Genomic DNA, 25,605 nt, shown 5'->3' on the forward strand with positions numbered 1-25,605 from the left:
TGTACAATCAATCGTAAAAATCAAGTTTACGATTAATCGCTACTCTTTGTGTTTCGGGGCCCAGATATGTTCAAAATCCGTCCACAGAGAACATAAACTTAACTAAGTAACACCAACGAAAGCGATATGACTTGATACTGACGGTGTGCCATAGCATACAGTAATTATATCATAACATGATATCGTTGGTAAGTTTGGAGTTGATTTCGTTGGTGTAACAGAATCCCATTCCGAACATGACAGTTGCCAAATGAAAAGAAAAAATGCTGCTTTCCGTGGATGTGACTGACATCTTGTTATTTCTATTTTACACAGGTTTTTACGCCGTGTAATCGCCATGCTCCCTGCGGAATAACCTTGTTATCACCTCAAAAAAATCTCAAAGTCAATGAAGAGATCGTCTGTCAGGGAGATCGTCTGTCGATGTCGCGCTCCTGAGCATCGCCGAGAGCGATATGAATGATATCAATTCTCGGATGAGAGTTTCCGATCTCCCATTGGCGCTCTTCAAGCGGGAGAGACAAACACAGGTCTGAAGGGGAGATCGGAAATGAAAAATGGGAGATGAGTGCTTGTTTGCCGCTATACGATGGTTTCAAAAAACAGTCATCCGTTGAAACCGTCGTCGAAAATATTCATGACGCGAAGCCATTATTGCATTGTCTATATAAAGACTTGCTCTACCCCCTCTTTTACAAGCAGAAATGAAGGGTGTCATGTTACGTCGGTGAGTTCAACGGATTTAAAAACAAAAATATGGAATGACACCATCGCCATGCAATGGGTGCTTATCAGCACCATAAAAAAGGCTTTTACAATAAAATGTGTGAGCTATTTATATGATTAAGCGTATTTCTGAGGTAAATAGAAGTGTCCGAATACACTTAAAATAATCATTTTTATGTCTGCTGTATTCTTTTTAAATGTTGTTTTATTGATAAATGGTGTAGAGGTTCTTACTCTCGCCTTGAAATCAGAGGGTCGTGTGTTCGAATCCCACCGCGGCCTTGCGACCTTTGGCAAGGCGTCAACCCACACTTTGCCACTCTCCGCCCAGCTGCTAAATGGGTACCCGGTAGGATGTGAAAGGACCGTGTGCTTCTCATTAGCGGTAAATTGCCGATTCGTCCACTGCCAACTCGTCCACTCACCACATGGTCTACCTTCGTCTAGTCCAATGCCATTCCGTCCATCAACATTTCGTGACTTTCGTCTAAGAACCGTTTAGTCCAATAACCGTTTGGTCCAATCAAAACTTCGTCTAATCACCATTTCGTTTGTTACCATTTCGCCTGATAACCAGTTGGTCTAATACCCATTTTCTTTTCATTCATTTTGCACAATTAACACGTTAATTCAATTAGGCCAAATGGTAGAGAAGACGAATTGGCAATTGGATGATTTGGCATTAGACGAATTGGAAAAAAACTCATTTTCGACTGGCTGGAATAATCATCAGGGGACGTTGATTGCGGGGAAATGCTGATTGAATCCGATTACCGGGGTAATAATAAATCTGTAAGCGCTTAGATACGTACAATGTATGCGTTATGAGTAACCAGATTATTATTATTATTATCTTTATTAATACTATTATCATTATTGTTATCATTATTATTATCAATTATATTATTATTATTATCATTATTGTTATTATTATGGTATATACTCTTTCATTTGTTTTGTTACATTTCGTGTTCGTAAGCTATTATATCATGTTCTCATTATTTACACAACCCTGTGGAGATTTGCCATAAAGAACGTATATCACTTTAAATAGATTATCAATTATTTCCTTTTGAATTAAGTAATTTCACTTTAAAAAATTTTAACACAACGTGGGTTGTGTTGGGCGAGTCACTCTTTCATACCGACAAAGTGAGAGGGGAATTTTTCCCCAGAATATTCTGGTTCTTTAAAAAAATAAACTTTATCGACGTTTTAGTTTTAAACAATCTTGAGCATTCACCTCCAGTGCCTTATATCCCTGCTGGAAAGGAAACTGTGTCACACAGTGTGATCACAGTGTGTTCACATAGTGGACTATGTGGAAATAGTATTCACACTGTTAAAATGCTCAAATTCAGCAGTGTGAATACACTTTCACACTGTGGACACCTCGACAGTGTGAATGTTCATAACGTATTCACATGGTCGACTATCTGTCAATATGTGATCCACACTGTTGAAATGCTCAAATTTAACAGTGTGAAGGAGATTTCGTATTGTGTTCCACACTGTGAACACACCGTGACACACACTGTGTTCTCCCCAGTAGGGAGGATATCGAATTTTCGAATATAAGTTAAGCTAGAAAGAACAGTGTCCAAAAGTGTGTTCCACAGTGTTTTCAAAGTGTGGAACTTTCACACCGTCGACTTGTCCACAGTGTGCGGTCATATGCACACTGTTAATAAGAGCATTTTAACAGTGTGAATGACATCTTCACATAGTCAATGATATGAACACGCTGTGGGAACTCAGATGTCCACAGCTGAAATTATTTTCACACTATTAAATTTGATTATTTTATTATTATGAATCACATCTTCTTACAGTCTACTATGTAAACCCATTGTGAGTACTAAAAAATGCTAAAGTGCCCACAGTGTGAAATGATTTTTACAATGTTCAATTTAAGCGTTTTCACAGTGTGGATTGTGAGTACTCAAAATGCTGAAGTGTCCATAGTGTGAAATGATTTTTACACTATTCAATTTAAGCGTTTTCACAGTGTGGATTGTGAGTACTCAAATGCTGAAGTGTCCACAGTGTGAAATGATTTTTACACTATTCAATTTAAGCGTTTTCACAGTGTGGATTGTGAGTACTCAAATGCTGAAGTGTCCACAGTGTGAAATGATTTTTACACTATACAATTTAAGCGTTTTCACAGTTAGGATTGTGAGTACTCAAAATGCTGAAGTGTCCACAGTGTGAAATGATTTTTACACTGTGAAATGATTTTTACACTATACAAATTTAAGCGTTTTCACAGTTAGGATTGTGAGTACTCAAAATGCTGAAGTGTCCACAGTGTCAAATGATTTTTACACTATTCAATTTAAGCGTTTTCACAGTGTGGATTGTGAGTACTCAAAATGCTGAAGTGTCCACAGTGTGAAATGATTTTTACACTATTCAATTTAAGCGTTTTCACAGTGTGGATTGTGAGTACTCAAAATGCTGAAGTGTCCATAGTGTGAAATGATTTTTACACTTTTCAATTCAAGCGTTTTCAAAGTGTGGATTGTGAGTACTCAAATGCTTAAATGTCCATAGTGTGAAATGATTTTTACACTATTCAAATTAAGCGTTTTCACAGTGTGGATTGTGAGTACTCAAAATGCTGAAGTGTCCAAAGTGTGAATTGATTTTTACACTATTCAATTTAAGCGTTTTCACAGTTAGGATTGTGAGTACTCAAATGCTGAAGTGTCCACAGTGTGAAATGATTTTTACACTATTCAATTTAAGCGTTTTCACAGTTAGGATTGTGAGTACTCAAATGCTGAATTGTCCTCAGTGTGAAATGATTTTTACACTATTCAAGTTAAGCGTTTTCACAGTGTGGATTGTGAGTACTCAAAATGCTGAAGTGTCCATAGTGTGAAATGATTTTTACACTATTCAAGTTAAGCGTTTTCACAGTTAGGATTGTGAGTACTCAAATGCTGAAGTGTCCACAGTGTGAAATGATTTTTACACTATTCAATTTAAGCGTTTTCACAGTTAGGATTGTGAGTACTCAAATGCTGAAGTGTCCACAGTGTGAAATGATTTTTACACTATTCAAGTTAAGCGTTTTCACAGTGTGGATTGTGAGTACTCAAAATGCTGAAGTGTCCATAGTGTGAAATGATTTTTACACTATTCAAGTTAAGCGTTTTCACAGTTAGGATTGTGAGTACTCAAAATGCTGAAGTGTCCATAGTGTGAAATGATTTTTACACTGTTCAATTCAAGCGTTTTCACAGTGTGCATAACCTTTTCGTATACCGTATGGACACATCGTGAATACTGACACTGTAAATGTGTCCAAAATGTTGAATTGTAATATTCACACTTATACTTCGAGTATTTCACACTTTAAGAGAGAGGACTCGAAATGTGATCTTATGTAAAAATTTGATTTTTCATGAAGAATCACCCCCCCCCCAAAAAAAAAAATATATATATATAACGTGAACAAAGCTTTTATTGAGAATCTTAGACGATACTCCAATATATCTCGCATCTTTGGAAATTTACCAAAGCCTTAGACACTAGTTGTATTAAGAAAATAAAACAGTAATAATATTGTCGCTCATTATTAAAGAGAGAGGACTCGAAATGTGATCTTATGTAAAAATTGGATTTTCATGAAGAATCACCCCCCCCCCCCAAAAAAAAAAAAATAACGTGAACAAAACTTTTATTTAGAATCTTAGACGATACTCCAATATAAATCGCATCTTTGGAAATTTACCAAAGCCTTACACACTAGTTGTATTAAGAAAATAAAACATTAATAATATTGTCGCTCATTATTTAGATAGATCATTGAATTATTAAAACACAATACAACAAACGGGAGAATTGAGGATTTGACCAAAGCACTTTGGTTATGAAATAGCCACCTATAATCGCATTTTAGTTCAATACATTTTTGGCCTCTCACACTGAGACACAGCCAATCTACACTTCCCCCTTTATTTCCTTAATAAATATTAATATCTTTGTTCTAAATTCTCGAAATTGAGATTTACCTCCAATTCGATTTTCTGCTTATATTTTCTATATGGTCTGATCATTGAGGGATCATGTATGTGAGGGAAAACAAAAGAATCATCTCGAACATGACCACCTGGACAGTTTCTATTTTCCCCCAGGGTTGTTTAAAAGAAGAGGGTATCATGACGGTATTGTTGAAAAGTAATTATTATTGAATTTATCTCCTGTATCCACACCTGCTTTTATTTATTGAATTCTGAATACAAATTCGAGACGGCTCAATAATTTGTAGAACAGTAGCCGCCCCGACGGTAAAAAGTCAATGAAATATAATTGTTTCATAAAATTGAAGGTTCTTGATAGACGAATGATTTTATACCCGCTCGTAAAAGTAATAAAAATAAAAGGAACAAAAATTTGATTTTTTTTTTTAGGGGAGGGGGATTTTATGAGATAGGGTATGGGGCAGCTGCTCGTGTATGATGTCACAAATCAAACATTTTAAATTCTAACAACTTATCTTTGATGGATATACCTCAAACCTTCACCAATATTTTTATTTTTGTTTTTCCTGCTTTTGTTTACAACTGACTTTTCGTTAGAATGAACTTCCCTTTCTACGGGCTATGGTGTGCCATTCGTAATGGCGTAATAGTTTTTATCGATCTGATGTCGTTTCGTTGATGTGACTTATTTCAAAGAATATACTATGTGGATATGAAAGATCGTGATAAAAACATGGGTGACCAGGATTTGAGTGGGCTAGAGGACGTAAGGATGACATCATTTTTCTTTCTTTTTTCTTTTAATTATGGGGTCGCACGACCAAGAACACCCCCCCCCCCCCGTTTGTTTCTCTCTCTCCCCCTCTCCCTCCTCTCTCTCTTTCTCTCTTATACTCTTCTCTCTACTCTCTTTCTTTTTATTTTCTTCTTTTTTTCCCTTTTAATTCTCTATTTCGTTTTCACTTCTTGCCCTCCCACGTTGCTCCGCCCCTGAACTTAAATAGACTGTTAGTGAACGAAATATATTATGACTGTGATATGATGCACGCGTACCTGCAGACGAAATACATTCTTGGCCAGTACTCGTAATTCAATCCTGCTTTTGTTTGTGGCCTGTCAATAAGACGGGTAATAACTCTCACTTTGTTTAATCGTGGTCCCTGTTACGCATCTAGTGGCGAGATGGGTCTCCGCGTCTACAGGTGGTCAATATACCGAGTAATCCATCTTTGCTTTGTTTGGTCTTCGCTCGCATCCAGGTACGCGGCGTTGGATTACACATCCCAGGTCAGGCCTGGTTTTCGCCCAGCCCCATCGGCGAAATTGACCCTAGACCGACCAGAACTATTACGTTATTGCCAATGACAGATTGTCGGTTGACTTGGAGACAATGTGGGTAGTGTGACTGCATTATCGTGACTGAGGTCTGACAAAGGTACATGTAAAACTTGATTTTATCGCTTCTTTGAATCTAACAGTCCGGGGGCCGTTTCATAAAGCTGTTTGTTATTTAAGAGCGACTTTAAGAACGACTGGTGAACCTTTCTTACGCGCTAAACCGTCGCCAATGAATATACCAGTCTACAAGAAAGGATCACAAGTCATTCTTAAAATCACTCTTAAATGACAAACAGCTTTATGAAACACCCACCTGACTTCTGGGACAGAAGAAAGGGATCAAAGGAGACGGAGGGGTCATAAGTTACAACATCATGAAAATGGACAAAGAAACGTCTTTGAGGGTCACCAGGAAGAAGCGTGCCGGATGCAATTTTGGATTATTATTTCTACTTATTTCTGTTTTGTTATTTATTTTTGCTTTTTTTTTTGGGGGGGGGCATACCAGAGCCCCGTCTTACAAAGAGTTACGATTGATCGAATCAACCTCAAGTGTATGGAAATCCCCTAATGTCATAATTTTTTCTTCAGAGAATTTGCTCAATGTCTTTTGAAAACAAAGAGAAGCTTAACGAATTGTCAAGAAAAAAAACAGTGCATGTATGAATTTACGTAATTTCGAGAAAATATTTTGAACAAACTTGTATTTTAGATGTTGACGTTGCTGGCTTTCCATAGTTGCTATTGATCGGATCAATCGCAAGTCTTTGTAAGACGGGCCCCAGAGGTCATCGTTTGATTGGGGAGGAAGTATATCACATGATTTATCGAAGGCAATCAATGTAAATCGCGGAAATTTTAGACTGGGGAGCGTATACTTGTCGGAGAATCCTGGGAGCGATGGAGCGAAGCGAGTGATAGCATCATGAGGGCACATGTGAATTGAATTGAATTTATTACAGAACGTCACTGGCAATTGCCAACATTTTGTTCAAAAGAAGAAATACCAAATGATACAAAACAAAATATGCAATGCAAGGAATATTTCATGTATGTTTCATGACAGTGCTCATTAAGAAATTTCTGCACATTTATTTAATGAATTATTGAACAATTTTCGGTCAAAAGTGTAGGTTTTAAACACAATTTGTCGTATCTTTATGCATGAGGGGAAATGGGTGACTTTTCCATTCCATTAAATGCTCAATGCAGCGATGGATGTGATCTGACATTGGCGAGAGAGGACAGTGACATCCGGGGACCGTTTCATCGTGATGAAAGTTGTCAGCACTGACAAGTCGTCTTTCTCAGACAGTTACCTTTAGTAACAGTCTCAGACCAGGGCTCCGTAACACAAAAAGGTCTGACAAAGGTACATGTAAAACTTAATTTTATCGCTTCTTTGAATCTAACAGTCCGGGGCCGTTTCATAAAGCTGTTTGTTATTTTAAGAGCGACTTTAAGAACGACTGGTGAACCTTTCTTACGCGCTAAACCGTCGCCAATGAATATACCAGTCTACAAGAAAGGATCACAAGTCATTCTTAAAATCACTCTTAAATGACAAACAGCTTTATGAAACACCCACCTGATTTCTGGGACAGAAGAAAGGGATCAAAGGAGACGGAGGGGTCATAAGTTACAACATCATGAAAATGGACAAAGAAACGTCTTTGAGGGTTACCAGAGAGAAGGGTGCCGGATGCAATTTTGGATTATTATTTCTACTTGTTTCTGTTTTGTTATTTATTTTTGCTTCTTTTTTTTGGGGGGGGCATACCAGAGCCCCGTCTTACAAAGAGTTACGATTGATCGAATCAACCTCAAGTGTATGGAAATCCCCTAATGTCATAATTTTTTCTTCAGAGAATTTGCTCAATGTCATTTGAAAACAAAGAGAAGCATACCGGATTGTCAAGAAAAAAACAGTGAATGTATGAATTTACGTCATTTCTAGAAAATATTTTGAACAAACTTGCATTTTAGATGTTGACGTTGCTGGCTTTTTACAGTTGCGATTGATCGGATCAATCGCAAGTCTTTGTAAAACGGGCCCCAGAGGTCATCGTTTGATTGGGGAGGAAGTATATCAAATGATTTATCGAAAGCAATCAATGTAAATCGCGGAAATTTTAGACTGGGGAGCGTATACTTGTCGGAGAATCCTGGGAGCGATGGAGCGAAGCGAGTGATAGCATCATGAGGGCACATGTGAATTGAATTGAATTTATTACAGAACGTCACTGGCAATTGCCAACATTTTGTTCAAAAAAAGAAATACCAAATGATACAAAACAAAATATGCAATGCAAGGAATATTTCATGTATGTTTCATGACAGTGCTCATTAAGAAATTTCTGCACATTTATTTAATGAATTATTGAACAATTTTCGGTCAAAAGTGTAGGTTTTAAACACAATTTGTCGTATCTTTATGTATGAGGGGAAATGGGTGACTTTTCCATTCCATTAAATGCTCAATGCAGCGATGGAGGTGACCTAACATTGGCGAGAGAGGACAGTGACATCCGGGGATCGGATCGGACCGTTTCATCGTGATGAAAGTTGTCAGCACTGACAAGTCGTCTTTCTCGGACAGTTACCTTTAGTAACAGTTTCAGGTCAGGGCTCCGTAACACAAAGATTGGCGATCAATCGCTGAATGAACCGACCAATCAAGATCAATTTTACACGCGCATTAGGTTGAAAATACTGACCAGGGACCAATCAGTGCTGTTCTTTCGTATTTGCAATTCATCGCAAACCTTTGTGTTACGGAGCCCAGATCTTCTCACCCAATCAAAACCAGGAATTTCACTGATATTGGCAGCACTGACTTAGTTACTTGTGTAAAGAGCTGACAACTTTCATAAAATACCCCGAGGTCTTTCAAAATATTGCACATGTTAAGAAGTATCGGGGGGAAGGGGTCATAAGTTACAACATCATGAAAATGGACAAAGAAACGTCTTTGAGGGTCACCAGGAAGAAGCGTGCCGGATGCAATTTTGGATTATTATTTCTACTTATTTCTGTTTTGTTATTTATTTTTGCTTGGGGGGGCATACCAGAGCCCCGTCTTACAAAGAGTTACGATTGATCGAATCAACCTCAAGTGTATGGAAATCCCCTAATGTCATAATTTTTTCTTCAGAGAATTTGCTCAATGTCTTTTGAAAACAAAGAGAAGCTTAACGAATTGTCAAGAAAAAAAAACAGTGCATGTATGAATTTACGTAATTTCGAGAAAATATTTTGAACAAACTTGTATTTTAGATGTTGACGTTGCTGGTTTTCCATAGTTGCTATTGATCGGATCAATCGCAAGTCTTTGTAAGACGGGCCCCAGAGGTCATCGTTTGATTGGGGAGGAAGTATATCACATGATTTATCGAAGGCAATCAATGTAAATCGCGGAAATTTTAGACTGGGGAGCGTATACTTGTCGGAGAATCCTGGGAGCGATGGAGCGAAGCGAGTGATAGCATCATGAGGGCACATGTGAATTGAATTGAATTTATTACAGAACGTCACTGGCAATTGCCAACATTTTGTTCAAAAGAAGAAATACCAAATGATACAAAACAAAATATACAATGCAAGGAATGTTTCATGTATATTTCATGACAGTGCTCATTGAGAAATTTCTGCACATTTATTTAATGAATTATTGAACAATTTTCGGTCAAAAGTGTAGGTTTTAAACACAATTTGTCGTATTTTTATGCATGAGGGGAAATGGGTGACTTTTCCATTCCATTAAATGCTCAATGCAGCGATGGAGGTGATCTAACATTGGCGAGAGAGGACAGTGACATCCGGGGACCGTTTCATCGTGATGAAAGTTGTCAGCACTGACAAGTCGTCTTTCTCGGACAGTTACCTTTAGTAACAGTCTCAGGTCAGGGCTCCGTAACACAAAGATTGGCGATCAATCGCTGAATGAACCGACCAATCAAGATCAATTTTACACGCGCATTAGGTTGAAAATACTGACCAGGGACCAATCGGTGCTGTTCTTTCGTATTTGCAATTCAGCGCAAACATTTGTGTTACGGAGCCCAGATCTTCTCACCCAATCAAAACCAGGAATTTCACTGATATTGTCAGCACTGACTGAGTTACTTGTGTGTAGTATAAGTGCTGACAACTTTCATAAAACACCCCGAGGTCTTTCAAAATATTGCACATGTTAAGAAGTATCGGGGGGGGGGGGGGTATGGCACATCATCACGGTGTCGCATATGTGGTTCCCCCACAGTTTTAAAATGGTCTTATTCAATTATACGAAAAGTAGTTTTTACTGTGCTCATCACTTAAGTGTGAATGTTAACAATGTTTTTACATTCCGTGGATTCTATGAAAATGCACGCATTTGATTCACAACTGATAACGTTCAGCATGTTTGCAGTGTGAATGTGATTTGGGCATCGTGTTCCGCACCGTAATACAGTAAACACACTAATTCTTCGCGAAAATTATGAGAAGCCAAACATGTAAACATTTTGTTTACATTATTGCATGCTTCTTATGTTTACTGTTTTCTTTTCATAATCTGCTTAATGGTGAAAACAATCTCTAATTCACAGTTAAGAATGATTTGACAGTCAAATGAGCTGATTTATTAAGCATCTATATTAGAGATTTATGTCACAATTGGCTATCCATAGTTAAACCACAAGTTGAAATCGAATCTTACTTTAGAAATACGGGCAACTGTCAGGGCCCTGGCCCCTGGGAATATTTTTTTGGAGGGGGGGGGGTGCTGAAGTAAATTTGACGAGCAAGCAAAAAAAGGGGGGGGGGCTTCACTGCAAAATAAAGATCGTTTTGGTCCCAAGAAATTTGACTAGCCAAAAAAGGGGAGGGGTTTAACACAAAATGCTGGACATTTTTCTTGCGTGTATCCAATTTGCGACACCTACCAGAATTACAAGGGGTGCTGCCTATAGAGAATAATACACGCAGCGCCTCGGCTTCCCAGGGCCATGGCCACTGTGTTCTTTCCAGCAAGAAGGAGACAAAGAAAGACAGATAACCAAAGTTACGCATCAAAACAATATTATGTAATTACAAAGATCAGCCCATATAGTTACTCTTCTGAAGTGGATATCAATTATAGGCTACTTGAAATATAACGGACAAATAAAACATGCATTAGAGATCTATATCTTTTGAAAATCTACTGGTAGTTATGGATTTTGTTTTTCCCCCATCAACGGACACCTGGCATCCGGGAAGGGGTAGCCGCCCTATATATCGGTGGTTACCCTATATCTCTCCTAAACAAATCACTCCTAGTTGCATCTGTTGCACGATCAAAAGCTGTCTCATCATTTCGTTTTATAAAGAAACTAGATCTGTTGGAAGTTTCGCTGTTGAATCTGTTGTAATAAGGTGAGTCTAATTTCATATCTAATCGTTCGAAAGTAATATCTAACTCAGTCGCATCAACGAACCTTTTTTTAAAGATATTTTATTGTTTTCTCTCAAATCAAATGAATACAATACAATTTAAAATGTAACTACTGTTAAGATAATTCGAACCAATTACTTAAACTCATTATACACTATTTAAATCATGTAATATTATTTAAAGAATTGTATTGTACCAAATCATAGAAAAAAAAATTATGATAGTTATGATATCCTACTGATGTGACTGCGGCTAAAAGTGATGTCATAGCTCTCATCGGTCTTTAAAATATCAATCACTAGACCGAGAGAAATTTGTTTAATGAGACATGTTTCAGGAATATGTTTAAGGGTCATGATTTGCTTAATTTCTTATATTCAGGTCAGCATACCCACAGTTTGAGCTCGCGCTTCGCGCCCGTATTATTCATTCAGTGAGATGTGTATCATCTTGTTAATACGTTTCTGCAAAATAATAGTGCTTAGAAATTTCAATTTTTAGGTCAATATGTGCAAAAATTTAGCTCGCACTTCGAACTTGTATTAAATATGAAAATTATATATATGGGAGATTTTCTTGATCACAGTAACAAAATGTGCTTAAATTATTAAATGTCCCGCTATCAGTTCAACATACCGCACATTTCAGCTCGCGCTTCGCGCTCATATGATTTGTTTATTGAAACCAATTCCAGAGATATGTTCCCGGTTCACGATACAAGATGCCCCGTTTCTATGGCAATGTATCGACAATTCCAGAATATCAGCACACCTCTTGCGCTCTTGAGATACGTATCATGCCCACAAATATCGTCGCAATAATATTCTTTAAAAATTTTCCATTTCAGGTATATGAATTTCAATACAGCTCGGGCTTCGCGCTCGCACCATTTATTATACGAGATAAATGTAAAGAGGATTGATTACAAATAATGCTAAATAAAAATATCCCTTTTCATGACAATAAATAATGATAAATTCCATCCCACACTTCACACTCTCATTATTCATTTACTTAGAACTGAAGTGGCTACCCTGGGTAAATATGCCGTTATCATTATTAGCATTTGATTATCATCTTCATGAATTTCTGTCAATAGTCCTTAAAAATGAACAGTGAATCAGGTGAATTCTTACATGTATATCAAACATTTTCAGCTCGTGTAGGTGTGATATGAATAAATCATGTTATATCTACGGCCCTTGTCATTATCGCATCAGTGCTGCGACATGCTCCAATTTACCACACACCCCTAAAACTGGTGATAGCAATAATGATAGAACATATAGCCACCAAATGCAACTATTTTATATTTTCAGAGAGACCGTCTAAGTTTTAGAAAGTATTTTTGGAAAAATTAAATTGACATTTAAAAAAAAACAGTGGTTTTTTTTCTTCTTTCAATAAAACTGAAAATAATGATTTGCTTTTATTTAGATCAAAGTTTTTTTTTATTTATTTTGGTGACTGAATATTTCTCTAACATATACAGTTTTATGCTTATTCTTTATATATTAGTTTCCTCTCTCTATCGGCGAAAACTCGTCATTTTTTCTGTTTCTTTGTGTCCATTTTTTTCATGACATTTCATTCATGCAGTATACTTGTGTCCTGTTTGGTGTTTTGTCCTTAATCGTTTTACTTTTGTTCTTTGATACCAGCAAATCTTCATAGGTAAACAGCACATATTTGGCTCTTTTTTTCAAAATCTCTCTCTCACTCGAGGGGGGGGGGGTGGATTCACGTTATGTTTTTGAGTGGTTCCCCCTATTTCGAATGATATTAGTATTAAAAAAATTCTTTTACAGAGTTTGTTTTGAATTATTGCATATTAATTATCTATGTTTGCTCACTCTCCCGCTCTCTCCCCTCCTCTCTCGCCCTCTTCATCACTCTCCAACTCTTTACCCCCCCCCCCAATACACCAACCAATCAGTACCCTCTTTCAATTGTGTTTGTTTTCAATCCCGTTCTCTTTGTCTCTCTCCTCCTCTTTAATTAATTGTATTCTATCATCATTCTCATGTTATCTGGCCCGTCCACGCGCCGCCAACTCTGTCCCCAGCTGCAACTCGGTGAGCCCCAGTTGACCCCCTTCATGTTGTGATAGTGTTGCTGGTATTCTCATGTGTCTCGATATCCATAGCCCCAGCCAGCCCACCGCGGATCTTCCAGGCTTTTTGTGCCCTGATTATCAACCAAGATGTTGTGGTGCCGATAAGTCGCCCTATATATCCCTGTACACCAGAATCCGGCTAAGAGGGAGAATTTAAGCGGGCAGGACTTGTCAAATCGTTGGGTTTCCCCTCCAAAGACCCACTCTAAAACACATTACACCCGGTTCTATCAGAGATGACATGGTATCGGATATTTATTAGCCCTCTTTCAGCTTGATACTTTTAAATCTAATTGGTTTCACGGATCTGAAGTCCCATAAAACAGACTTCAGGTTGAATTTCTATACAATGTTCTCTCCCGACGATCTCTCGAACAATTGAAACGCACATTGTCGATATATCGAAACGTTGATCGTCAAAGAAGGGTATGGATAATGCATCCGCGTACAGGCAGTAAAATTTTATTCAGGTATGTCTTTCTCTTCTCTTTCATTTATCCTTCCGTATTTTAGTTGTTGTATCATTTTAAGATACTCGCAATTACTATTCATTTTATTAAAAGTGTAGGAATTGTCTTAAGTTTTTATGCGGTAAACAAAACCAAACCAAACCGCCCCACAACCCTGTTTCGTCTGACTCTGTGACCCCTTCACGACCACATTTCTCTTTAGATCATTTCTCTAGGCAATACAGATCATGATTGGCGAGGATTTATGTTCCATCTATTTTTCATTTATTCATCTCATTGAAATGCAACACTTTCAGAAACCTTATCAAAATTTATAGGCAGCTCAAGATTTAGAAATCACCAATTATGCTTTTCCCGGTTCCCCAGTTCTTTGATAGCTTTATGGTTTATTACTTTTTTTTACAGCTTGATTAGATTCGAGACTACTAATGCGACGCGGTTATTTGGTGCAATGCCAAATGCTGTCATGCGCTTGCGCAGAACCGCCCCTATCGTCTTGCGCTTTGGTCTTGAATGCGCGCAACAGTATTTTGGGGTATGCTATATTGTAATCGGAGATTTTCTGAGAGATTTCCTCTCCTTTCACATGATTGCAGAGACAAAAACAAAAAATGAATCAACATTCACTGATCTTTAGATAATTGTTTCTTTTTCCCACCATATTTTCTCATTATTTGTGTTATTATCATAAATATTAGTATTGTTGCTTTGTCATTTGTTTTTTCCCCCAAATGAAATAGAAAAATACATCGACCAAACTTGTTAAGTATCACACACCGTATAAATGAGTATAACAAACATGACAGAATACTGCATGTACACAGACTTGACCACCCGGGCCGTTTCATAAAGCTGTTCGTAAGTTAAGAGCGACTTTAAGAACGACTGGTGACCCTTTCTTACGTGCTAAACCATCGCCAATGAATATACCATGTACAACAAGAAAGGATCACCAGTCGTTCTTAAAGTCGCTCTTAACTTACTAACAGCTTTATGAAACACCCATCTGGTAAAAAATGACAGAAAAGCTCGTCCTCTGACTATACGATGGGAGGTTAAACTGGAATTTAAAAAAATCGCATCTCACATAATTGAAGAGAAGACAAAAAAAGAATAAAAATTAACTGCTTTTAATTTTAATAGTTGTTTTCTCTGTTTCGTTTCATTAACATTTTTTTTGCATTAGTCATTTTGACTATTGTTACAATTCTGGATATTTTTCTCATTTCATTATTGATGCCTATATTTGTGATAAATATTGGGGGAAGTCGGCTAGAACGACATCCAAGGACATTATTTACTATTTCCCCATGCCGTTTTGTTTATTTTTTACAACTATTTTCCATTATGAATTTATTAATGTATTTGTCCGTCGAATGAACAAAAATCACGACATATACTGTCATCCCTCAATGTTTACTTATTCCTTTTAATGGATTTTTTTTGTGCATTTCATAAAAGGGATTATTCATCAAAATTCTATTCCTTGACCGGATATACTATACTTAGTATAATTTCGTAGATGAAGAAAAGCATAGCGCTACAACATAGAGACAGCGTGTGTACACGTATGCCATTAACAGGTAAACATTCTCACCAACTATTCCCCGACTCGGATTTCATGCACGAAAATAATTTGGATGGAATACATACTAAAACATTGTTTTGCTTTCAAATACAGTAGGCCTATATCTTACATGGTACACTGTTAGAAAAAATAAAAGAAGTTCCTGCAGCAGAGTCTCGAGAACACCTGTAATCTTACCGAATTGCGTAATAATCATTCTGTAAATTCATAAAACAAGAATTTTTCTGCAATTTAACAGAACAGGTCTGTTTAAAAGGGGGAAAAGGGTGTTTTATTCATGGAAATTTGTAAGATTCCATACATCAAATACCAATTTTCTGTAAGATTACGCAATTCGGTAAAATTACAGGTGTTCTCGAGACTCTGCTGCAGGAACTTCTTTTATTTTTTCTAACAGTGTACACCATATTATACGCTGTTCAAATTATATACATTTATATAGTAAAGCTTTACCGCAAACTGTCGTTTAGCGGTTTTAACATCCATGCTCATTCTATCGAAGATTTTGAATATTACACCCCAAAAAAGTTTACACAATATAGGGTAAAATGGGAACATGCATGTTTTCAGGGTAAAATGATACCAGTTCTGTTGTAAATTTTACGCAATGTTGCGTTGAAATTTACCCTTAAAACATGCATTTTACCCAATATGGGGGGAAATTACCCCCAAAACATGCATGTTCCGGCCTCTCTACCTAATATTGGGTAAATTTGTACTCAATTTTTTTTTAAGAGTGTAAAAATCAAACTTTGTTGTTTCCGTATTTTGATTACTTGTTTAAAGAAATTAACCACGGTTAGATCATATAGTAAATCGCAACTATGGACGGCTAGCAACGTCAATATCTATTATGCATGTTTGTTCAAAATATTTTCTAGCTGTGATGTATATTCATGCATTCTTTTCTTGAAAATTCACTGCACTTCTCTTTGCATAAAAAGGACATTTTGCTAATTTTTCGTAGAAAAAAAAACATGACACTGATCGATTTCCATAGAGTTACGATTGATCGGATCAATCGTAACTCTTTGTACAACAGGGCCCTGGACTCGATTTCTTGGTGAAACTGTGGCCAATATAAAGACAATGAAGAAAATATAAGTTTAAGCATGGATATATTTCGATACATTGTAGCGATTTCAGCAGGGCCCTGGGATAGATTTGCTTTAAACAGTGGATGCTGGTTTCAATTTGAAAAGCAAAAAAAAAAAAATAATGGTGATGTGATGATGATGATGATAATAATAATAATAACAACAACAATGATAATAATAATAATAATGATAATAATAATAATAAAATAATAATAAAGACAATGATAATAATAATAATAAAAAAATGTTTCGCTACAAAATTACCGTTATTTCGGCCCAGGAAAAATTTCATAAGCAAAACAAATGAAATGAAACAAAAATCATAGAATGAATTATACAAGGGCGGCGTTGATGCTGCTGAGGGCTTGGGTTGACTGCCCTCCTCAACAGCATGGGGCATCAACCTTCTCACAGGTCACTGGCAGCAACCTTTGGCTGCATATTCACACCGTTTTTTCTGGAGTGAACGGTTAGCTCATGCAGCAACGGAGGTTTTGACGTGAGACTTGGTGAGATTCTTTATCTTGCAATGTCGACTTAATAGCCAAGTCGACTTATAAAAAGTGATTTGCCTTCATTGCCGGATACGCTATCTTGCCATGTCGACTTATACAAAGTTATATGTCAACACGACGAGACACGTTATCTTACCAGGCAGGCTTATAAAGAGTCATATGCTTAAATGACGAGATACCGTTACCTCGCTAAGTTGAATTAATAGCCTTACCTTTGATAAAAAAATGGATGTTGACATGGCGAGACTTATCTCACCAAGTTGACTTAAAGAGTTATATGTCTTCATGGCTGGACCCGTTATCTTGCCAAGCCGACAAGTTATATGTCACCATGGAGAGATAAGTTGACTTGGCAGGATAAAATATCTCAGCATGTTGTCGGACAACTCTTGGTAAATCGACTTGGTAAGATGTCGACATAATAAGACCATTAAGTCGACATGGGAAGATGAAGTATCTCGTCATGTCGTCTTGTCGATGGCACTGGGTATATTTCCAATTCGTGTCATGCCAATTCGTCCAATTCGTCCAATTACCAACTCGTCGACTATCATTTGGTCTACTTCTTCAAATACCCAGTAGCCATTTAGTCCATGTACCATTTGGTCTAATTGTTTAATTGTTAAATTGTGCAAAGTGAAAGAAAATTAAATGGATATTAGATCAACCGGTAATGAGACGAAATGGTTATAAACGAAAAGGTGATTAGACGAGGTGATGCTTGTTCCAAATGATTGTTAGACGAAATGTTGATGGACGGAATGACATTAGTAAGAGTAAATGATAGTAGACCATGTGGTGATTGGACGAGTTGGCAGTAGACGAATTGGCAATTTATCCTTTTATAGGCTCCTTACTCATCTACCCCCCCCCCCATCAAAATGCACTTGTTCGACGGCGATCAATTTATATATGAGAGTGAAAGTCACCAGACGACGAAATTGCTACTTAAACTTGACGACACTTCGTGGTACCATCCTGGCTAGAACTGACTTCTGATCAAAACTTCAAACATTCCAAATATAGCTGGTGTTTCCACGGTAACATTCTGCATTGTTCTGAAAAAAATATCCACGGGCATATTTTCCTTGTTCATGAACAGGAATGAAACAGACTCTACGCAAAGTAAATATAGCTATTCTATGACATTGATCTAGTATCACTGGTACTTATCGTATTTTGAATTATTCTGCTATTACAACAATGAGAAAATAAACATTATCTCCTGAGGGTAGTTACTATTTTGATCATCAAACGAGCTATCCAAATCCAATTTTATCTTTCCAATGCTAAACGGCCTGAAGAAAACCCAATCAAAGGTCGTCGTTATTCAGACCTGTAATAAAATACCAAATAACGAACTTTCGAAGCCAGAATTGGTAAGACGTTTATTCTATCAAGGTTGTTAATGACGTGTGAAGTAGTTTCTGCTGCACATAGAGCTTTCTTTTTTTTTCTTACCACATATTTTATTTTATTTTATGGCGGAAAGGCTTTTGATATTTTCAACGATGAAGTTTGCAAGGGATTTAATCGATCGATAATGCGTCATTGACCTAAATACGTCAACGCAATCGTAAGGGATGTTACCCAATAATGTCCTCTTACTTAAGTAGATAAAAAAAAACACGCCTTGTGCGTCGTTGTTTTTTGATTGATCGACATTAATGTCATCCGCTCAACATAGATATAAATGTGTTTAATAAGCTCAACATGCAGCTGATCAGACGAAAATCCACTTACTAGATTGCATTTCGTCTAAGGAAGATTTATGAAAGCCCGCGATCCGATTTCTATTTGAACAAGACGCGCAGTGTTAACTGAGATGGTCGTCGACTGTGTTCGCTGCGACCCAAAATCAAAACGCCTTTGGGTGTTTTGAATGTGATGCTGAAAAAAGCCAGGGGGCATCGAAGGTTCGATGCTACCGATAGTTTAATAAGATGGCGGTCTTGAAGAGGGTTCTATTTCAATTGGGCGAGGATGAGGAGGGTTTAGTGTCAATACGAAGAGAAGAACGGATAGGAATTCCGAAGGGGGAATCCGTGCTTTGAGTGAAATCTGAACCACGGTCTGTATAAACTCTATTTGTCGTCGTACGAATAATATAGCAGGCCGTGTAAATTTGGGAATCAGCGTAAATTAAATTCGACGATCGAATTAAGCAGAGCTTGCCTGAGTGAGGTTTCATAACGTTTGGTTTCGGGGCACCCAGGAACCCAAAGTTTGGAGGTTGTTCTGAATTGATTCATGATAATGCGCATATGATGTGGGATATTGTCAAGATACATGCTCCAGTATACCCTTGCAAATCTAGTGTATCAAAAAGTCCTATAGGCCTACATAGATTTATCACCAAGGTGAAAACTATCCTTGGAATGAATGAATATCTTGACCTTGTATATTTTTTAGCATTTACGGTATCAAATTATTGTAATAAAACCTGTGCCGAAACAGGTCCTATATACTGTTAAAGAAAATAGGTAGGCCTACATACAGGGTTAAAAAAGGAAGAAAATATATCCAAGGAAAAGGAAATAGAGGGGTTTAGTTGCAGCTCGAAAAGAGTTAGTTAAGGAAAAGGTATCATTATATAACGGAGCGCTAATATATATACGTAAAAGCAAAGCAAAAAAAAGGTTATTTTATTAAACGGCTCAGATAGTGATACAGAAATATTTAACGACTTATGGGCGAAAATCCATCAAACATAACGCTGAAAATTTTATTGAAATTGGATGTCAGAAAAGAAAATTATGATTTTTTTTAAAGATCACTTATTTGTTTTTTTTTTACAAAAACAATTACTACGTATGCACATCAGAGTAATATGCAAATGAGAGGGTCGATGTCGTTCCTCACTCATTGCTTCATTTGGATCTTTCTTATTTGAATAATAATTATGATATTTAAGTTTTGCAGTTCTGAAATTAATGACTGTCCTTCATTGAATCACAATAGGGTGGAACAATGGCGATCCCTTATTTCTAAATGGAATCAACCCTTACTTTACAGCAAAATTACGAAATAATTAAGATATTTCATATTTTGTACATAACATGCATAATGAAATACACTAAACATAGTGAGTGGATGATGTCATCACTTTCCCCATTTGCACACCAACCAGGATGTCCACAACTATTTTTTTAATCAATATAAACTTTGAAAAATCTTAACTTTCTTATAAATTTTGATTTGGATACAATTTTCAGCGTTATATGTTGGTTCGATTTTTCTCTTTTCATCCAGGTCAACTTTTTGTTGGGGGCAGACATGATATTTAATGCACCGCTAAACGGCGATGATTATTCCATGCGAAATTATAGAAATTCACTGACTGGCACCAGACTCTTATGAATTTATGATTTTATTCATAAAACACACAGTTCTCAAGTTACTGTGAGGATGAAATAGGTCTAACTTTGGTTAAATAAATCAATAAAATAGGAGCAGATGCGGAATACTTTTGTCAGACCCGTAAGACTCTGCGGAATAGCAAGAGTTGAATGAAACAATCATTCCCAGAGGATAAGCATGTTCTCAGCCAAAGATTCAAGACGTGTCCCTTTCCATTTCCACGCATGAATGTCATATTCATGCAATCGAATAGATGACATGATCAAACTCTGTCAGAACATATCGTTTGCGATTGCGATGTTTTACTTTGACAGTGTAACTTTTTGTTCTGCTCTCTTTTCTTTCTTTCTTTCTTTTTTCTTTCTCTTTTTTTTTCTTTCTCTCTCTCTCTCTCTCTTTCTTTCTTTCTTTCCTTTTTCTTTCTTTCTTTCTTTCTTCTTTCTTTCTTTATATTTTTTTGTTTCTTTCTTTTCTTTCTTTCTTTCTTTCTTTCTTTCTTTCTTTCTTTCTTTCTTTCTTTCTTTCTTTCTTTCTTTCTTTCTTTCTTTCTTTTGTTCTTTTGTTCTTTTTTTCTTTCTTTCTTCTTTCTTTCTTTCCATTTTTTCTTTTTGTTTCTTTCTTTCTCTCCTCTTTCTTTCCTTCTTTCTGTTTTTTTTTCTTTCTTCCTTTCATTATGTCTTTCTTTCTCATTATATTTTCTTGTTCGTGAACAATGTAAGACATTGATCATTTTGAATAATATCAACTTTGGATTAACATTGGAATAAGAGTTACTATAATGGCAAATTTGCCATCCAATGGTTACTACCATGATAACACTGATCAACAACCAATCAAAATCAAGCATTCAAATGGCCAAAGTAACCATTTTATGCGAGGAAGCCATCTCCCATGTCCCAATATTCTTATCTGAGAACCCCCCCCCCTTCCCGCCTGGCTGCCTAAAAGAAAATGTACTTCATTATGCCATCATGTCCACGTCCGATTCGTGATAGCATTTTTTAATCAGGATACATTATACATTTTATCCAATTTTAGTAAAACTGATAATATATCAGTCAATAAAATCGCAGTTTGAGCAAGTAGGCATATGGTTCTTATTTTTTTACCATTGACATTGGTACAACTGGTGATTGGAGTCGTTTCCATTGATGTGAAGGTAGATACAGTCGTTACAGTAACCCTCCCAGGGGCCCGTTGCAGAAAGAGTTGCAATCAAACCAAACTAAAAAAATCTTGCGCAACTTGATTTTTTCAGCCAATGAAGCACCCGTATTTGGGACTTGCGCTTGATATTTTGACTTGCTTTTAAACGCAACTCTTTCTGAAACAGGTCCCTGGCCCCTTTAGTTCACTTACTTATGTTATACCTATAGTTCGTGGTTCGCGTCACGATTGAAATGGTGATCTTAATCGTGTCATTGATCGTATTAGATCGTATCAGATCGGTCGTGGCAATCGTACTCATCGCAGGGGAAAAAATGGTTCAACAATTCTCGCAATCAGTTACGGAAGGTGAATCGTGTCTTTCGTAAAGCCAGGCTCACACCAAAAACCGAGTTCTCCCGAATGAATTCGGATGGTTTCGGTGGATTCGAATGGTTCAAAAATTCTCGCCATCAGTTACGGAAGGCGAACCGTGTCTTTCGTAAAGCCGGGGTTACGCCCAAACCGAATTCTCCCGAACGAATTCGGATGGTTTCGGTGGATTCGAATGTTCTCAAATCCTTACTGAATTCGATTCGCATTCACGGAGGGAGAACAGAATACTCCCGAAACCACCCGAATACGTGTATTCGAATAGATCGATTCGCAGCTGATTAGGTTCCGGTGTAAATAGGCCTTTCACACAGTGAGAACTCGGGATTAAGATCACAGGTTTCAAATAAGAACATGAAGTATTTTGACTGAAGATACACTCTAAAAAATGAAGTGCTAATTCAGCTCTTAAAGAGCGTGTATAGTGACTGCACTTCGGAGTGCTGATTTGTCTAGTTCAAATTTGAACGAGAAAAATCAGCACTCCGAAGTGCAGTCACTATACACGCTCTTAAAGAGCTGAATTAGTACTTCATTTTTTAGAGTGTAGGGTGATGAGGAGTGTGATGTTTAAAGCATATTCGTGGTCAGCTTTTTTGTATTTCAGACTGGGTGTTTATTATGGCCGCTGATCAACCTTTTTTTGTATAATTCATTAAGGAGCTATACTACTCGAGAAGCGGGCAATGAACGGGCAAAATGGAGGACAGAAAGTTTCGTTTTACATACTTTATAGGAGTAGAAGAAGAAGGCTGGGGTAGATGGATATTATATCATTGACGGACTGTTAAACGACAAGTCTACCCCAGCAAAAACTTGATTTGAATAAAAAGAGAAAAATTCAACAAGCATAACACTGAAAATTTCATCAAAATCGGATGTATAATAAGAAAGTTATGACATTTTAAAGTTTCGCTTCATTTCACAAAACAGTTATATGCACATCTCGGTCGGTATGCAAATGAGGGAACTGATGACATCACTCACTCACTATTTCTTTTGTATTTTGTTATATGAAATATGAAATATTTTGATTTTCTTGTCATTGTCATGTGAAATGAAGTTTCATTCCTGAACACTTGGAATTCCATTATTTTAACATTTTGTGCTTCAGGCCAGGAGGTCCTAATCATCAAATCGTAAAAATTGAAATATTGTATAATTCAAACAATAAAAAACAAAAGAAATAGTGAGTGAGTGACATCATCGACTTTCTCATTTGGATGTAACTGGCTCGTTCATATAACTATTTTGTTAAAAATAAGCGAAACTTTGAAATGTCATAACTTTCTTATTTTACATCCGATTTTGACGAAATTTTCAGCATTATGCTTGTCTGATTTTTCTCTATTGATTCAAATCAACATTTTTCTGAGGTGGACTTGACCTTTAACAACTGCAGTGCATTAACAAGAAAAAATGTAATCCCGACCAACTTTCATTTTAGCTAAATCACATTAAATGGTCCAGAATATGCGATGTCTGTCTATCGATTTTGACGTTGAACTTCACTTTTGATTTAAGACTGTTGTTACGTTGCGATGTGACACATGGATCAAATATCACGCGAAAACGATGTTACAAGTTATTGATATCTCGTGTTTGGCATAAATTCACACCGTTGTACTTAAGTTTTAGATACTGGATTGAGATGCAGTCACACCTTTGGGAATCTCGACAAAAGCGACCGATTGTATGTCAAATGAAATAATGTAAAGTCAAAAGCACAAAATGACTGGTCCACGATCCGATTTTGGAACAAATCGCATTTTGCTCTTTTTTTTGAAAATCTGAATAGAAAGTATCTTTTATTTGAGGTTCAAGTTAGTGTTAGAATACTAAAAATAACAATTCTGGAAGATTGCAGGCAATTATTTTAGAGTATAGGCCAACTTGGTGTCAAATCGGAGACAATCGTACGATTGCTGCAACGTCATTACGACTAGATATTCAATTCGCTTCTATTCTAATAAGGATCGTAGCACAGTCACGGTATTTGTACGATAATTTAGAACGTTATACGGTAAGATGTCCCATGTCTCAATATTAGATCAACTGTTGATACATTTCATTTCAAAATCGGGTCGCAGACCAATCGTTAGGTGTGCATTGGCCTTTAAAACAAAGAGTCTTGTATACCTTACCAACTTTGTTTTTAGCTAAATCATAGCTGAAATGTCCAAAATATACGATGTCTGACTATCGATTTTGGCGTTGAACTTCGCGTTTGATTTACGATTGTTGTGACGTTGCGGCGTGAGACATGGATCAGATATCACGCAAAAATGATGTTACCTAGACATTGATGATATCTCGTGTTTGGCTTAAATTCGCACCGTTAGACATGGTTCCTATATACACTGGTTTGAGATGCAGTCACATCAAAGAAATTGAAACCACACGATCGATAGTATGTCACTGAAAATAGCGCAATAGCTTTAATCTGTCTCGGATCAGTTTATCCGATGCAACTGTGACATTAAATGTGAGAAGAGAATGAGAGACAGAAAGATTTATAATGAAAGGCATGAGGGATTAAGAACACGAATACACGTGTGTCGGAACTGAGAAAAGAAAATGTATTACAAGCAAAGGAGGAGATTTACTACCTTAATGGACCAGCGAATTCGAATTTTGCATTAGCTGATCTTCTTTCTCTTCATTTGTTGATATTTTGCATCATACGTGCATGCCCTATATATACATTATAGACGATGTCTTTGATTTGTTTGGGTAAATGTTGCATTTGGATGCCTTCTGGATGACTGGGAACTATTTACTCCTTAACGATAATAAGATGGAAGTCCTGCATATCTCCTCCCATCGTAGACGTACCCCTGAGCTACCTCCAATTCAAATTGCAAATGTTCATATACATCCCTCTAAAACGGTTACTAACTTAGGTGTTTTGTTTGATAAAAACTTTTCAATGCGTCCCCATGTCAACAGCATCTGTCGTAAAGCATCCTTCGCCCTAAGAAAAATTGGTAAAATTCGAAAATATCTCTCAAAGTCATCTACTGAAGTCCTCATTCATGCATTTATTAGTTCACTTCTTGACAGTTGCAATAGCCTGCTCCATGGAATTCCAGAAAAAGATATTTCTAAGCTGCAGAGAATTCAAAACTCTGCAGCCCGTCTAGTTTCCCTCACTAAAAAACATGACCATGTAACCCCTACTCTTAAACAATTGCACTGGCTCCCCATTAAATTCCGTATACAATTCAAAATTCTACTCCTAACATTCAAATCTCTTCATGGACATGCTCCAAAATATCTCTCCGAATTGGTCCAGGCATATACTCCAAGTAGGTCCCTTCGTTCTGCAAATCAAAATTTCTTAACAGTCAAAAAAGCAAAAACTAAAATTTTTGGTGATAGGTCCTTTTCAAGCTCTGCCCCACGTCTTTGGAACACTCTTCCAGCTTCCCTTCGTTCCATCTCAAAT

At 36.9% G+C, this 25,605-nt stretch overlaps 1 protein-coding gene across 3 annotated transcripts in view; it reads left to right on the forward strand.

The window, feature by feature from the left end:
* The first annotated feature begins 11,322 nt into the window (after positions 1 to 11,322).
* The window catches only part of LOC121415121 (platelet-derived growth factor receptor alpha-like), a 60,856-nt gene continuing 46,573 nt past the window's right edge, over positions 11,323 to 25,605 (forward strand). The window contains exon 1 of one of the 3 annotated variants that reach the window (XM_041608219.1): positions 11,323 to 11,453. The gene's annotated coding sequence lies outside the window, so the exon portion shown is untranslated. Of the gene's footprint in view, positions 11,454 to 13,186; positions 14,059 to 25,605 lie in introns of those variants that run through there. The other 2 variants (XM_041608221.1, XM_041608220.1) reach the window with 2 other exon arrangements.

Source organism: Lytechinus variegatus, chromosome 5 (genome assembly GCF_018143015.1).
Source record: "Lytechinus variegatus isolate NC3 chromosome 5, Lvar_3.0, whole genome shotgun sequence".
Taxonomy (NCBI): domain Eukaryota; kingdom Metazoa; phylum Echinodermata; class Echinoidea; order Temnopleuroida; family Toxopneustidae; genus Lytechinus; species Lytechinus variegatus.